Source organism: Cryptomeria japonica, chromosome 11, assembly GCF_030272615.1.
Source record: "Cryptomeria japonica chromosome 11, Sugi_1.0, whole genome shotgun sequence".
NCBI classification, from domain to species: domain Eukaryota; kingdom Viridiplantae; phylum Streptophyta; class Pinopsida; order Cupressales; family Cupressaceae; genus Cryptomeria; species Cryptomeria japonica.
In genome coordinates, this window is record NC_081415.1 from 638136041 (window position 1) to 638151606 (window position 15566).

The window sequence follows — 15566 nt, forward strand, 5'->3', positions numbered from 1 at the left end:
AAAAAAACCATTGGAAGATTTTCTAAGATTGTATAACTTGCTTTATATATATATATACGCACACACACACACATACACATACACATACACATACATATACATCAACTATAAATATATATTTTTAAATAAAAATATACCTTCACTTTTGAATAGTAACTGTAAATAGAAAATTGTTCGACATGAAGCCATACCTTCAAATATGTCCAACAACCAACCTATAGTTAAAATGAAATGTATCTTGACCAAAAAATCATTACAAGATTTTCTAAGATTGTATAACTTGCTTTATTGACTAATTATTAAGATAAATTCTTGCAAGATTTTCTACATTATATAGCTTGATTTATTGACAACTCACATTTGTATAAATATATATTCCAAAAAATACCATTTAATTAAATTAAATATATTTAGAAACCAAAATTTAACTAAAAGTTCAATGAATCTTAACTTTAAAAAAAACCATTATGATTTTTTCTAGGGTTGTATAACTTGCTCTATTGACTAACTATCAAGACAAACTCTTGCATGTGAAAGACTTTCAATCAAAATTGTACTAAAATTGTTTTGTTATTGTTTTATTGACTGATTCTAAAACCATAATGACAAAATCGACAAGTGACAACCGACCTTTGTAATTAGATTCAAAGACGGCATTTAAATTTCAAAACTGTACTAAATTAGACATGTGCATTATCTTGCAAGTCAAGAAATTAAATTGACTGTATTCACATTTTGAAATAATAAAATCAAAGAAGGAACTTCCTGGAAAGAGCTGTAAAGACTTTTGTCATTCTGCTTTTAGAATAGAAAAGTAGAGGAAAGAAACTTGAGTCATTGAGTTTATTTGTTGTTAGGAATATTTATCTACCTGGTCGCATCTTTTAAACAGATGACATGGTTGACATCGTTGACACTTGACAGGCATCTGCTATACTAACAAATGTTTGTCTGCCTAGTCAGATATTTAATAGACAGAACACAATCACAGTAGATTATATTTGTCTGTTTATTGATACAAATATTTGTCTTCCTAGATGGATGTTCAACATAACCTTGCATGATTAATATTTTGTCTTCCTCAATAGATGTTCAAATTAATCTTGCATGTGTATTATAAATATTGATTTTTTTTTTTAAATTAAGGAATTTTTATTTTGAATTTGGTATTTGTGAAAGTTTTTTAATTATTATATTTATTTTCATTTTATTTTATTTAAGAAATAATAATGTATTGATGGAAAAGCATCTCTATAAAGATTAATAGGGACCAAGCTAAGACAAAGATAAAAAAACATAAATATGGCCACGTCTAATAGAATCTAAATAGCTAAAGAAAAGTTACCAAAGTGAGGATTCTTATTATCAAGAAATTGCCCCAAACACTTTATTGAGAAAACTATCAATTGACTCCCAGCTAGTGAAAGCACCTTCTTTGAGAGGGATGAAGGTTTTCTATCACAAACTAGAGAAATGGCTAGCTCACTAGCTCCTTCTTTGAGAGGGATGAATGTTTTTTATCACAAACTAGAGAAATGGCTAGCTCACTAGCTCCTTCTTTGAGAGGGATGAAGGTTTTTTATCACAAACTAGAGAAATGGCTAGCTCTAGGCACTACTACACCACTGAGGGGAGTTAGAAGGTGGTCTGGGGAGTTGAGGCCATCCACCATATGCCATATTGTCTTGGGAAACTAGAGGTTATTAGCTACAACGATCATGGGTATGAATTTTCTATCAAATTTGACAAGTTGGTTGCATCTATGTCAATGCCCTCAAGGAGGAGATAAGGGATTTAGTGGAACTCTGGCAATAGTTCAAGAGCAATTCCCCTAGTGTTCTAATAACTCTAAGAGGAATTCCCCTAGTGTTCTAATTACTCTTGAAGATGAGAAACTTCAAATGTAACTTTACTATATTGCATTTCAATTTGCATAAAAAAATAGATAAAATCATAGCTTGATCATACAAAGAATAGTGAGTTTAACAAAAAAACTAAAAAGAAAAGCATTATTTCTACCATTTTAAATATTGAAGAGAATTTGCACCTAGAAAGCATGCCAAATTTACATACATTTGTGCAAGAGATAAGGCCAGTTTTTAAGATTAACCAATGCCAAGAAAAAATATATTATTTGAAAAGTTAGCAAATCATGAATCCAATCAGGCCTAGAATTTGATAGTCACCCATGCCAGACATATGAAAATTCTATGATGGTTTGGTCATTTGAATGCCTTTCATTTGACATTTTAAGAAAAATACAAATTATCAAAACAAATTAAATTATGAAAATTTATATAAAATCTTATATATTTAAATTTATTTATTACTTTCATCAATCATGCATATTAAATATGAATATATATTTAAAGTTACAATCCATATAACTTTCTAAATTCATATTAAAAAAATATTCAATAAGATCTTATTAAAAATATCTTAAAATTTAAAAACAATTATATTTTTATTTTGATAAGATTCTAATTAATATATAATTTTATTTTAAAATATAAACATCTTAAAATCATATATATTGATACTAATGATGATAACTATTAATAATACATGACAAAATCTTAAAGTGTATTTCTTATAAGTAAGTTTTTAAATTCATATTAGAAAATATTTAAATAATCTTGTTAAAAATGCTTTAAAAATTAAATTAACCAAGTTTCTAATTTCATATTATAAACTTCAATCCTTGAAAGCGTTCTAAATCTATTTATATTTTATAATAAATATTATGAAAAAACATATATTAATATTATAAATTAGAATACTAAATTGTATTTATTTATAATTTTTTACAGTATTAGAATACTAAATTGTATTTATTTATAAATTTTTACAGTATTAGAATAATAAATTGTCAATCTATACGATCTAGTAAATTTTAAGATTGTAATATACAGTCTAAAACTGGAAAAAATGGCCACTTAGATCATCAAATTCTAGACCTGAATTCAATGCACTAAGAAGAGTCAAACAAATGCACTAGAATTAATGATGTCAAATATTACTGTTCTTTTGGAAACTGGAGCATTTCAATATTACTTATAATTACAACATCGACAAGTGAGCACCGGCTTACATTCAAAGAGAAGTAATGGTTGATAGGCATCATCTTTACTATGATATATTTTTCTTTTTAGTCAGATGTTTAATAGACAGAACATAATCACACAACCAAATTTATTGAACAGAATATATCGGTTCGTTTATTGCTAGAAACATTTTTCTTTCCAAATGAATGTTTAAGAGAGATCATCTAATAGTTCTATTTAAAAAGATCATCCAGCTAAATAGATTTATATTGCAAGGTTAATAAACTTAATTCGTTGAAATCAAGTAGAAAGTTTATTTTACATTTAATTTTATTTGAAGGATAATAATGTAGCATTCATAAGAAAAAAGATGGCGGTTGAAAAGCATACTCATATTAAAGTATATAGAAAAGGCAATAAAAGGGGCCAAATTCAATAGAGTCTAAACAACTAAAGCAAAGATAGAAAGGGAGGTCCTTATCATTAAGACTAGCTGAAACATATCTAGGATAGAATCATCAATTGACTCCTAGTCAATGATAACACCTTCTTCTTAGAAGGTTTTGTTGAGCATGGACTAGAGAAATGACAAACTCAAGGTGGGGGAACTTGCCAAAGTTAGGCTATACAAGAGCACCACCATGCTCATAAGAGGAGGCAAAAGGTATCCTAGGGGGTTGAGCCCATCTACCATAGGCCACACTGTCTTAGGAAGTTAGGGCCTTTGAGCCATGGATACCATGGAAGCAATGTTTGGTACTACATCTAGCAAGCTAACAACATCAATAGCAATGTCCTTGAGGATCATAGGAGAAATCCAATGAAACTCTAACAAAAATACAAGGTCATTCCCTCAATGGTCTACTAACTCTTGAAAATGAGCAACTTCAAGTGCAACTTTACTAGCTTACATTTGAATATGCATAAGAATATTAGAGCAAATAATGGCTTTACTACACAAAGAATACGAGTATCAATTTAGAAAATAAAAAAGAAGAACATTGTTCCTATCATTCCAAATAATAATCATATTTTTTTACTTTAAAGGTTCATGTCAAATTTGTGTATACTTGTGCAAGATAGAATGTCGATCTCCAAAAAATAACCACATGCCATGAAAAAAGAGTCTATCTAAAAGGCCCAAAGAAACCATGGATCCAATTCTAAGCATCCTTAGCTTTAAGAAAAAATCAAAATAGGTACTTAAAGGATTTTGTATATTCACAAAATGAAAAATGGGAATGATACATATGAGCCAAATGGCTACCCAAAGGAAGGCTTTGGTAAAGAATGCACTAGGAAAAGTGAGTCAATGTAAGCTCTAAGACCATTAACCAAATGTGCTAGAATTCATAATGACAACTTCTAATAGACAACTAGAGTTGCCACAAAAGATAATTTGATCCATCATAGGAAGAGGAGGAGATAGTCATAAGTATCCCTTGTTATTCTTGTAATTTTAAAAATTGTATATGGATACCATTTTCAGTCCTTCAACTAAGTTTTAAGAGATCTCACCTCAATTTCATGAAGTACTTGGGGAGGTATAACATTAATCAAAAATTAAAATTTTGATTGGTCTTGATTAACAAACTTAAATTATAATTTGAATTCATGCCAAGATAAAATTTTCTCCATGACTCTGTTGATAAAATCAGGTACACATGAATGCCACTCTTAAATAATTTCAAGGAATGAATCTTGGTGGTCTTGACAAGAGAGAAGGAGACCACCAAACACACTGTTGATTAATAGAGGCCATTTTGAAAGTCATACATCAACCAATGAAACCAAGATTTGATAGCTTCCTAAGATTTCCAAATAGTTTTGATGGAAAAAGAATTCTATGGATTTTGATAGGTTCTTGCCTATTGAGAACAATGTCAATGTCCAATCCCTTCCAAGAAAGATGAACTATAATCGTTTTAGCTTCAATATAATGGACCTGACTAGATTTTTTTGGCTTCATTACCTTTTAAAACTCTGAGAACCCATTTAGCATATAGGGAAATGTATTACCTATGGATGGAGAGCAAGCCTATTCCTTCTAATTCATTAGACATGTAGAAATCCCAAGCCACGTGATGGAAGTCATGATGTATTTCACTAGAATCCCAATGAAAATCTTTAAGGATTTATTTTAGTTTTAGAAGAATCCTTGGAGGAGACCCAATGAGAAATGTTAAATCCATATGTGTTTGCCAATAGTTTTGAGAAAATTTTAAACTTACTAGCCAAACAAATAGGCTTGGTAATCCAATAGTTAAGGTTTTTTTCAATTCTATCAACCATTTCTTGAAAAAAGAGGAAGTCTTAAATATCAAATAAACAAGTGATGTGAATTGGTGAATATTTATTTAAAATTTATTATAATTTATTTAGTTTGTATAAATAATTATCTAAAAAATATTTTAAAAAATAATAATTGATTATAAAGTAGGTTTTCTAGTCTTGAAAAGATTCATGGTGCACCAATATTAAGAAATTAAGAAAAATCAAATGGATTAAAATAGACAATTAGTAACAGAAGAAGAACCCTCCAATCCCCATAGATAGGGCATAAGTACTTGTTCCTATAAATATTGTACATGCTTTAAATGTCAGAGTAATGTTTGTCATTATGTTTAAAAAATTAAGCCAATAGGAAAACCACCTAACAATAATAATAATAAAGTTAACCATGAGGGAATAAACAAAAACAAGAACCAACACACCAACAAGAAGCACACTAGCAAGAAACAAGAATACAAGGAGGCATTGTAGGTAGCATTAATTAAATCACAATTCTTTCATCAACTCTTAAATAGGGAAATCCTAATTATTGCTTGTGGATCGACCTTGATATAATTGAAATGAAAGTTGATTTAGCAAAAAAAAAATAGCAACCTAATTTCCTTTCCTTCTAGTATGATTTCACTTAACAACATCAGAACCACGAGTAAGGATGTTGATGTCTTTCTTACATTTTCATTTAGTTATTTTCTACTGGGAATGAGAGGAGACTTCCTCAAGAATGATCAACGAAAATGTTGGAGTTAGCTTCAAAAATAATATAGATAAAATTATTTGACTTAGTTTCTAAAAGAACGTGGAAATTGTCATTGCCTCAACAAGATTGTTAGAAGCAACATTCAAACTACTTGGAGACCAAAACTTAACCTTGTCATTGTAGTCACAACAAACACCTCCAATATCAATATTTTGAAGATTGTTTTTTGAAGTGCCATGAACATCAATTCTAACCATGTTTGGACAAAGGATGACATTCTCATTTGAAATTTTGATATTCCTAAGAGTTATTACTGAAAGAGATATAAGAGGAAGAAACCACAAGGATACCTTCTCTTAGTCTTTATTTTGAATTTCCACTAAAGACTTTCTTGATAATCATCAATCCAAGTTTCTTTTAGATTGGTAGTAATGTACCTCAAACTTGAATTATATTTTTAGTTGTACCATTAAAAATTATCTATTTAGATTCTCACCAAATATTCTAGCAAATCAAACTAGGACTGATATCATGTAACAAATTAAAGAATTTTATATTCAAGCACGTTCATAGCTAGTTCATAAGAGATCTGAGGGTATGTGTATGGGAATGAGGGTCCAAAAGGGGATCTTAGCTGGCCATTTTTTTCTAAAATATTAAAATATTGAACGTGGATGAGAAATCGAAGATGGTTACACTCAAAATTTGAATATACAAAAAGAACAAGAGTCGTAGTGATCTAAAATCTACTTTTTAAAATGTTGGAGATTAAGGGGTTCAAATAGGGGTTGCACAAAAAGTTCTCTTGTTTTTGTCAAGAAAATATAACATGTAGTAGCTAGTGCACATAGCCCATAACTTTTTTTTAATATATATTTCAAAAATCACTTTAATGAAAGATTAACTAACACTATTGTAGACACCCTTTTCAGTCCATTTAATTAAATGAATATTCAGTATTTATTTGATTATTTAACTATGTTCTTCTATTAATTAAATTAATAATTAATTAATTCATCCTAACCCTCTTCTCCTATTAATTAAATAAATTATTCAATTTATTTGATTTAATTCACTTAACCCCCTCTCTCACCATTTAAATAAATTAGCATTTATTTAAATCCCCTCACATTTAAATAAATAAATATTTATTTAAATTCCTAAATCCCTCACCCACTTGCACTTTCTAGAAAATGTGAGTTGCACACTAAACCCTCCTTCTAATCATGTCTAAACCCCTATTATTATCCTAATAACCCACTAATATTTTGCACATTCCTAAACTAAGGAATTAGTGAATAGTCACTTCTCAAAACATTTAAAGCTCTTACAAATTCTTAACGGCCTTCTCCTTTCCACAAGCAAGCCCACATGGGTCTTTGACCAAACTAACCCATCGTTGACCCTTGGTTAGAGACTTATCCATTAACCCAACCATCCATGGTAACCCTCAAGTATCTTCAAGCATTTAATGCTTTGACCAACCTAACCCATCTTTAACCCTTGCGCATTCCCCCAACCCTTAGTTAAAGGAATATCCCTTAACCTAACCATCCATGGTAACCCTCAAGTCCCCTCAAGCCTTAAAGGCTTTGACCAATCTAACCCTTTAACCCTTGCACATTCCTTTACCCCTTGGATAAAATCTTTATCCATTAACCTAACCACCCATGGTAACCATCACAAATGTCTCTTCAAGCATTTAATGATTTGTCCCTCTCCTCTCAAGTCTTCCCTTGTTGATACTTGTCAACATGGGATTGGCTTGAAGAGGAGCACATGGATTGAGGATCACCACTTCCTCAAGGAATCCTAACCTTTCCTCAATCAACTCAATCACAACCCTTAATTTGCCCATTTTCTCTATAAATAAGGTTCATTCCTTCATTGTTGAGGGTCTCTCTCACACACGAGGAGATTTATTCATGTATTGTTATTTTGAAAATATTTTGAATGATTCATTTGATGTTTTATCTCTTCCACTAGTTGGAGTTGCTAGTTTACATTAACAATTCATTTGCAAGCTTCATCCACATTTGACATAATCAATCATCTCACATCCTTCATTTGGCATCACATTGTGCTAGTGCTCAAATTGAGGGCATACTCCACCTAGCAGTAGGATCTTGGAGAGGAGGAGGATAAGAAAGAGCTAACACAAAGGAGCATCATGGGGAAGTTTTGTATTCATTTTGTTTTGTTTATTTCCTAGCTTCTTGCTTACTAATCTTCCTTGATAATGCTTTTAAATGGTTTTAGTTTTATGTTGACAACTAATCTTGACTAACTATTTTATTGCATTTCAACTATGTAGTTTATTCTTGATTTTTAAAGTACTTTTTTAATTAACAGATGATTTTTTACTATTTTCAAAGTGGATACATCCTAAAATTAAAAAATTGAGTGTGCTCCCTCCTAGTTTTTGGAAACTAATCAAAAAAATTGAATATGTGTAGAATAGAGTCGAGTTTCTAAAAGTGTATTTTTTTTTCCAAATTTAATGAACAAGTAAAAAATGAGACCAAAATGTTGTGCATAGATTTTTGACAAAAATGAAGACACTGGCAAACAAAATTAATGATCAAAACCTTAACATAATTGAAACATGGAAAAATTTGCATGATTAGAAAACTAAAAAAGAGCTCAATGTTACTATGTTATTTTTTCACTTGACATTTAAAAATGTGCAAACTTGATGGAGAGAATGCTCAAGATTGTGTCGAATTTGAAAAAACATGTCTTTGGGTGTTGAAGTGTTAGTACAACCCTTTGGGTTGGATGCCCAATGCAAATTAATCCTTAAGAGTTTAAAATTCCCAAGGTAGAAAATAATGTGAAAGTTTTATAATGGCTCATGTTATAATGTGCTCATATTATTTATCTACCTTAGGATTCTCATGGCATGAGATATCATTACACCAATTTGTTATAACATACATTTTTGTGGAGGAAAATGATCTTCTCTCTCTCTCTCTCTCTCTCTCTAATTACCTCTCCCTTTGATCCACTCACCCTACCTCTCTTTATCTCTCCTCTATTTCTTTAGATATCTCTCTCTACCTCCCCCTCCATCTCTTCTTCCCTCTCTAATTCTCTCTATATCCCCTCTCCCTCTCTTATTCTCCTCTCAACCTCTCCTTCCCTCCCTTCTACCCTCTCTACTTCTATCTATTTTTCATCTCCCTCTCTCTACCTACATAACCCTCAAACCCTCCCAACCTTTCTCTCACTCCATCCATCAAGCCACGATTCTTATCTATCTATCTATCTCTCTTCTTCTTCTCTCTATTTAACTTCCACCTCTATCTACCTTCCTCTCCCTATGACCCTCTCGCATATCATATATATCTATGTGTGTGTGTGTGTGTGTGTGTGTGTGTGTGTGTGTGTGTGTGTGTGTGTGTTTAATTTTAGGCGTGAGCATTGAGGGCTTAGGGCTTAGTGTTTATGGTCGATGATGTAGGGTTGAGCATAGATCTTTGAGTGTGTTTAAAATATATCCACAATTTTTGGCACCAAGTATCTTACTCTATGGACTTTTCTATTTGTAAGAATAAAACCCTCAAATGATATTACCTCATAAACATATAGCTCCTTGAAGGGAGTCATTTCTATTGACATACGATGGGTGGAATTGTAAAAATATTCTCCAAGATGTAACTATTTGATCCATGTTGTTTGTTTCCCTATGACATAGTTTTTCAAATACCCTTCAAAACACTTATTTATAATTAAATTGGTTTTCCCATATGTTTGTGGGTGTTAGCTAGTGCTTGAGGTAAGTTTTGTTTTGTCCAACTTAAAGAGTTCCCACCAAAATAAGTTGAGGAATTTACTATCTATATCACTTATGATGTTTTTGGGCATTCCATGTAGTTTGAATATTTCTCTAAAGAAGAGATCGACTACTTATGATGCCCTATATTTAAAATATTTCTCTAAAGATGAGATTAGCTACTTGTGATGCATGAAAATGGATCTACTTAGCTAGTCTATATCCACTACCTCAAATATATACCATCATTTCCTTGTTGTTTTGAAAGCCTTCTAATGAAGTGAATCAAAATACTCTCCCATTTTAATTTGGTATGGATAAGGGTTGTAACAAACCAACTAGAAATGTTTTCGCTTTCTTTCTCTAACGAACCATTCATTCCTCGATATGCTTCAAGACATCCCCTTTAAGGCCTTTCCAAAAAAATATCTCCCTCACATCCTCTAATGGAGTATCATTATATGCCCTCAAAATATTTTCTCATTTTATGATTCTAAGATAAGATAGATATTTGGTCTTTGTACGGAATGAGCTCGTCCATTACATTGTACTTGGACCATCTTTTAGTTTTCCTTCCAATATATCATTAACCAATTCATCCTTGGCATATTTAACAAGTATCAATTTTTTCCAATCTATGGAAATATATGTCCTAGAGCATAAGATATTCATGATAAAGCATCAACCACAACATTATAGCTTCCCTTAACGTATTCAATATTAAAATCATAGGCTTGCAAATTGCCAACCCTTTTTTTGTCTATCATCTAGATCTTTTTGGTTCAAGAAGAATCCTAGATTGTTAAGGTTGGTCTTAACAATAAATCTTCCACAAACTAGGTATTGTCTAAACTTTGCTAAAGCATGCATAATAGTTAGCATCTCTTTGTCATAAATAGAATCATTCTTTTTTGCCTTCTTAAGTTTGTGACTCTCAAAAGATATTGAAGATATTTTTAATTAGATTAAGTAGGAAATAGCCGCAACCCAATACACATCCAAATTAAAAACCATCAACAAAGCAAAGGAAGGGCTTGGAGAGAAAACCCACTATTAGCAATTCTCAAAAAAATTATAAATAGTACAATATAACAGAATAATAGTAATGTTTAGCAACAACAACTTAAGAATAGTTAGAAACCAAAAAACAAAACTAAAGAAAAACAAAAGGGGCACTAAGGAAGGTAACCTTATCCTTCAAGCATATGCTCCAACTCATAATCCTAGACCACGTGAAAGATGCACTAGTCTTCTTTCCTTTTCCTTTCTCCTCCTCTGTGCTCATAGGAGTGTTCTTGAATTTCCTCTTCTCTATCTTTCTACCAACTATAACAACCCCCATAACCACCCTTTGCATCAAATTCTTATTGATCTTAACCAGGCTGTCAGTTTAATTCTCAAGGCATTTGATCCATTCTTTTTTCCTTTCACACGTGAGGCAATTTTGAGGGGTTTCCAAATTATCAACCCTGATGCTGAAATCCTCCAACTCTATGACCAGCACATGCCAATCTTGAGACTCATTTGTAGCACCACAGACACACTATTCCTCTTCATCATCATCCTCATAATCCTTGATAATGTTCAAACCTTCTAAAGCATTTTTGAATTGAGACTTGACTAAAGGGGACCTAAAAAAGGAGTTGTATGACACTAATTTTAGGGGCTCATCATTGTTTTCATCATTGCTCTCAATAGCATCTCCTTTAAAAGTAGAGTCTTCAAATTGTTCACCAGTTTCATCAATGGGTGGGTTTTTGTCCATAGCAATAGCAATCTTAGTTCCAACAAATATTTTGGGTAGCCTTACTATCCTTCATTCACTCGACTAAGTGGTTTTGTCTTCTTTGGAAATATCGATATCATATATGTTAATAAAAAGGAAAGGGGAAGTAGAAGGGTTGTTCTCAAGAGACCTAATCATAACTTTACCTTTCCTGCTAGAATTCTTCAAGCCAGAGCTACTAGGGGTATTAGTGGAATTTTTCCCTTTAACCAGAGTCGATTTAGGGCCAATGTCCACTACAAGTGGGGGTGTGTCACAATCTAGGGTTGTTTTTTTCCTCTTAGGAGAAAGAGGAGGGCATTGCAAAGAGAAATAACATGGGAAGATGATGGGGCCTCATAAATGAAGGCAATTTTGTGCTTGGAGCTACTAGGTGGGATGTGATTTTGGTCGTGGTCCTAGGGAGAGTTATGTAGCCAAATGGGGATGAGAGTGAGGGTATTCTCAAAACAGTAATTGATAAGGCATATATCAAACCCTTGTGCAAAGGTGGGATAGCCCTATCCAAAGCACACTTTTCCATAGATGAAAATAAGAAGAAAGAAAAATTGGCAATCTTATGATGTCTTAAGTGATCAAGAAGGAGAAAATGGTACCTACGTATAGTCACAAATCATCCCTCCAACATGAAATAATTTATCAAGTGGTATCTGACAACACCCCATAGAGATGGTATATCATCCCTATGAAAATCATTCTAGTGTATCTAAAGTCTCTCACCATCTTCCAGGAACATAGAAATGTGGTCCTCATACATGTACTTATGAATCAATCAAGGGAATGTCTCACCATCACACCTCAAACCAATGACTTGGGTTCCTTAAACACTTGCATCTTAACTTCGCTCACCACAACCCTTTCATTCTTCCAAATTTTCCTAAACTGGGTCAAAATATCTTCTTCTTTCTCTTTCATAATTTCAAATAATGGAGTGATTCCTCCTCTATCAAATATTTCCTAGACCTGGGTGTTCTTGTTCAAGGTGACATACAAAGTGGGTTTCACATGCAAACATTGGCCCCCCATGACTATAATTTTCTCACACAAGAACAAAACAAACTAAGCTTCCAAGACTTAAAGAGAACAAACAAAACAAACTTTTGATAGATCTTTCCAGAAAGAGATTGGCATTTAATCAAAGAGCTGCCAAAAAATCTCTTTCATTCTTGTCATGTGAGAAATGTGGTGCATAATCTATTTTTTCCTCCCAGCACATTACTTCTTCATTTTCATTATAGTAGTATTAATTATGGTGGGTGTTTTCCAAGGTGTCATTGTACTCATTCCCAAAATGAGAAAAGATATGATCTATAGAGATCTACCTGCACTTAACTATAGTACCATATTGACCATCATTTTTCCATCACCCTTTATTATTCTCTTGTATTTTGTCATTTATCTAGATAATTATATCCTTCACATTATACGTTAGCTTAGTATAATTCATAATATTCCAAAAAATGACAATTAAAATAAAAAAATTTAGTTCTTTACATACTTAATGAACTCATCATGTCTATCATTACCCAATATATTTTTTATTTGAAAAGATGTCACCTTTATTATCCCAGTATTACCAATCTTTAAACTTTAGCACTTCATTGGCTAAGGCATTCACAGTCTTATTTCCTTCTCTAAATGTATGAGTGATCTACCAATTAGGTATCCAATTAAGAATATGCCTATTATCCTCAATATTATTATTCATCTAACACAAAGAAGAAGAAGGAGACCTATTGAGGTTAGTCACAAGATTTGAATCACCTTCGATAGTAACATTATAAAACCCATGAAGGATAATATTTTTTAATCCCCACCAAAGGGCTATGGACTCAAATTTATTATTAGTTTTTCTTCCCATTTTTTTAGCATATCCTTCTATCATCTTGCCCTTAGCATATCAAATTATTCCTATAGAAGTAGAAACTCCAAGGTTCCTCTTACTATACCCATCTAAATATACCTTTACCTAGTCTCACTCAGGTTTTCTCCATCTTACATTATTTCTTTAAAAAAAAAATCCGACTGTAATTTTATCCATACTATAGATAACTCCCCAACACCTTCTAACATATAACTCAAGGAGGGTATCCAAATGAACAACACATTGGTGCTTCATATGATTTATGTTCTCCCCAGTTGCATTATTGAGAAATTGGAAAACCTCCTTACTATTATTAGTATCTTCTTGGAAAATTATATCATTCATCTCTTTCTAGATGCACCAAGAAATGGAGGGATTCGGTTCCAAATATACTTCACTAGTGGATGCCTAAAGGGATATTTATCTCTCCACACTTCAATAAAATTTCTAATGGCCTAAGGAAAAACCTTGTTAGTATGCAGAGAAGGCAACACCCATTATGAACTTGAAATTTATAAAAAAATATGATCCACCAAATCTTCCTCCTAGAAACATAAGATACAACTGATGCTCTGCAAAAAGGATTAGAAAATCTGTTTGATGGCAACACACACAAGAGCACAAGAAACAAACGTTAGTGTTAGCAACAAAAGATTATCCTAAACAGGCATATCAAGAGAGATATTAAGCATGAAATAGAAAGCATATAAACATAGAATGAAATAGCTAATCAAGATGCTCATAGTTGCTCCTCCCTTGTTCCTCTCCTCTCCAAGTCCCAAATGAGTGTAGCTCTCAGCTTTTAGCACTAGCCATGGATGCCATATGGAGATTCAAGATGGTTGAATATGATAAGAAAATACTATGCAAGAGTAGATAGTGATGCTATGAAAAAGCTCTATGCTAATGCCAGTATAACAACAATACTCTAAAATGCTTCTCCTTTTGCTTGAGGAGAAGGGTTCTATTTATAGAAGAAATAGGGAAATGAAGGGTTAAGATTGAGAAATCTTAACAAGGGTTAGGATTGAAAGTTGGGGATCCATGTGCATAATTGGCACCAATAAAATGGTGACAAGTTTCAACATAGGATTGGGTTGAGAGAAGAGGTTGGAGGCATTAAAGGCCTGAGAAGACCTCATGGTTATCTAGAAGGTAAGGGTCAAGTCTAAATTAAGATTACCCATTGGATTAAGAGTTAATCCAAGGATAAACCTTTGTGCAAATGTTTAAGAGATAATCATGGTCAAAGCATTAATGGCCTGATGAGACCTTTGGGTTGGGTAGAGGTTGAGTCAAAACAAATGTTTTAACCATGTGGGAGGGTTGAATTAACCATTAATGGTTATTGGAGACTTTGGGGATTAAGTGGTTGAAGGTTGAAAGCCTTCAATGGTTATCAAAGACTTTGAGCCATTTAGTGGTTGAAGGTTGGAAGCTTTCAAAGGTTATCCAAGACTTTGAGGGTTAATTTGTTGAACACACAAAGCATTAATTGCTTTTCAAAGACTTTGGAGTCTTTGAGAAGTGACTCCAATTTGCTTAGGAATGTGACAATATTTAGGGGATGGATTAGGCTAATTAGGAAGGGTTTAGAAGAATCTAGAAGGGGATTAGATTTTGCAAGTGGATTTGGTGGGTGAGGGAAAATAGGATTTTATTAAAATAAAAATTCATTTATTTCAATAAATGTGTGCAAGTTGTATTTGGATAAATATTCAAATAAATATTAATTTATTTAAATGAGAAAAAGGAAGATAAAGCATTAAAATGCTTGAAGACTTTGAGGGAAACCATTAAAGGCTTGAAGACTTTAAGGAAAACCATTAAAGTCTTAAGAAGACTATAGAAGGAAGCCATCAAGTTTGAAGACTTTAAAGCCATCAAGTTTGACTACTTTAAGGGAAACCATTAAAGGTTTCAAGTGGGTGAGGATAAATAGGATTTTAAATAAATAATTTATTTAAAATAGTTGTGCAACTTGCTTTTGTAGGAAAATACAAGTGGGTGGAGGATAAAGGTGATTTAAATAAATTATTTATTTAAAATAATTGTGCAACTTGTATTTGTAGGAAAATGCAAGTGGGTGGAGGATAAAGGTGATTTTA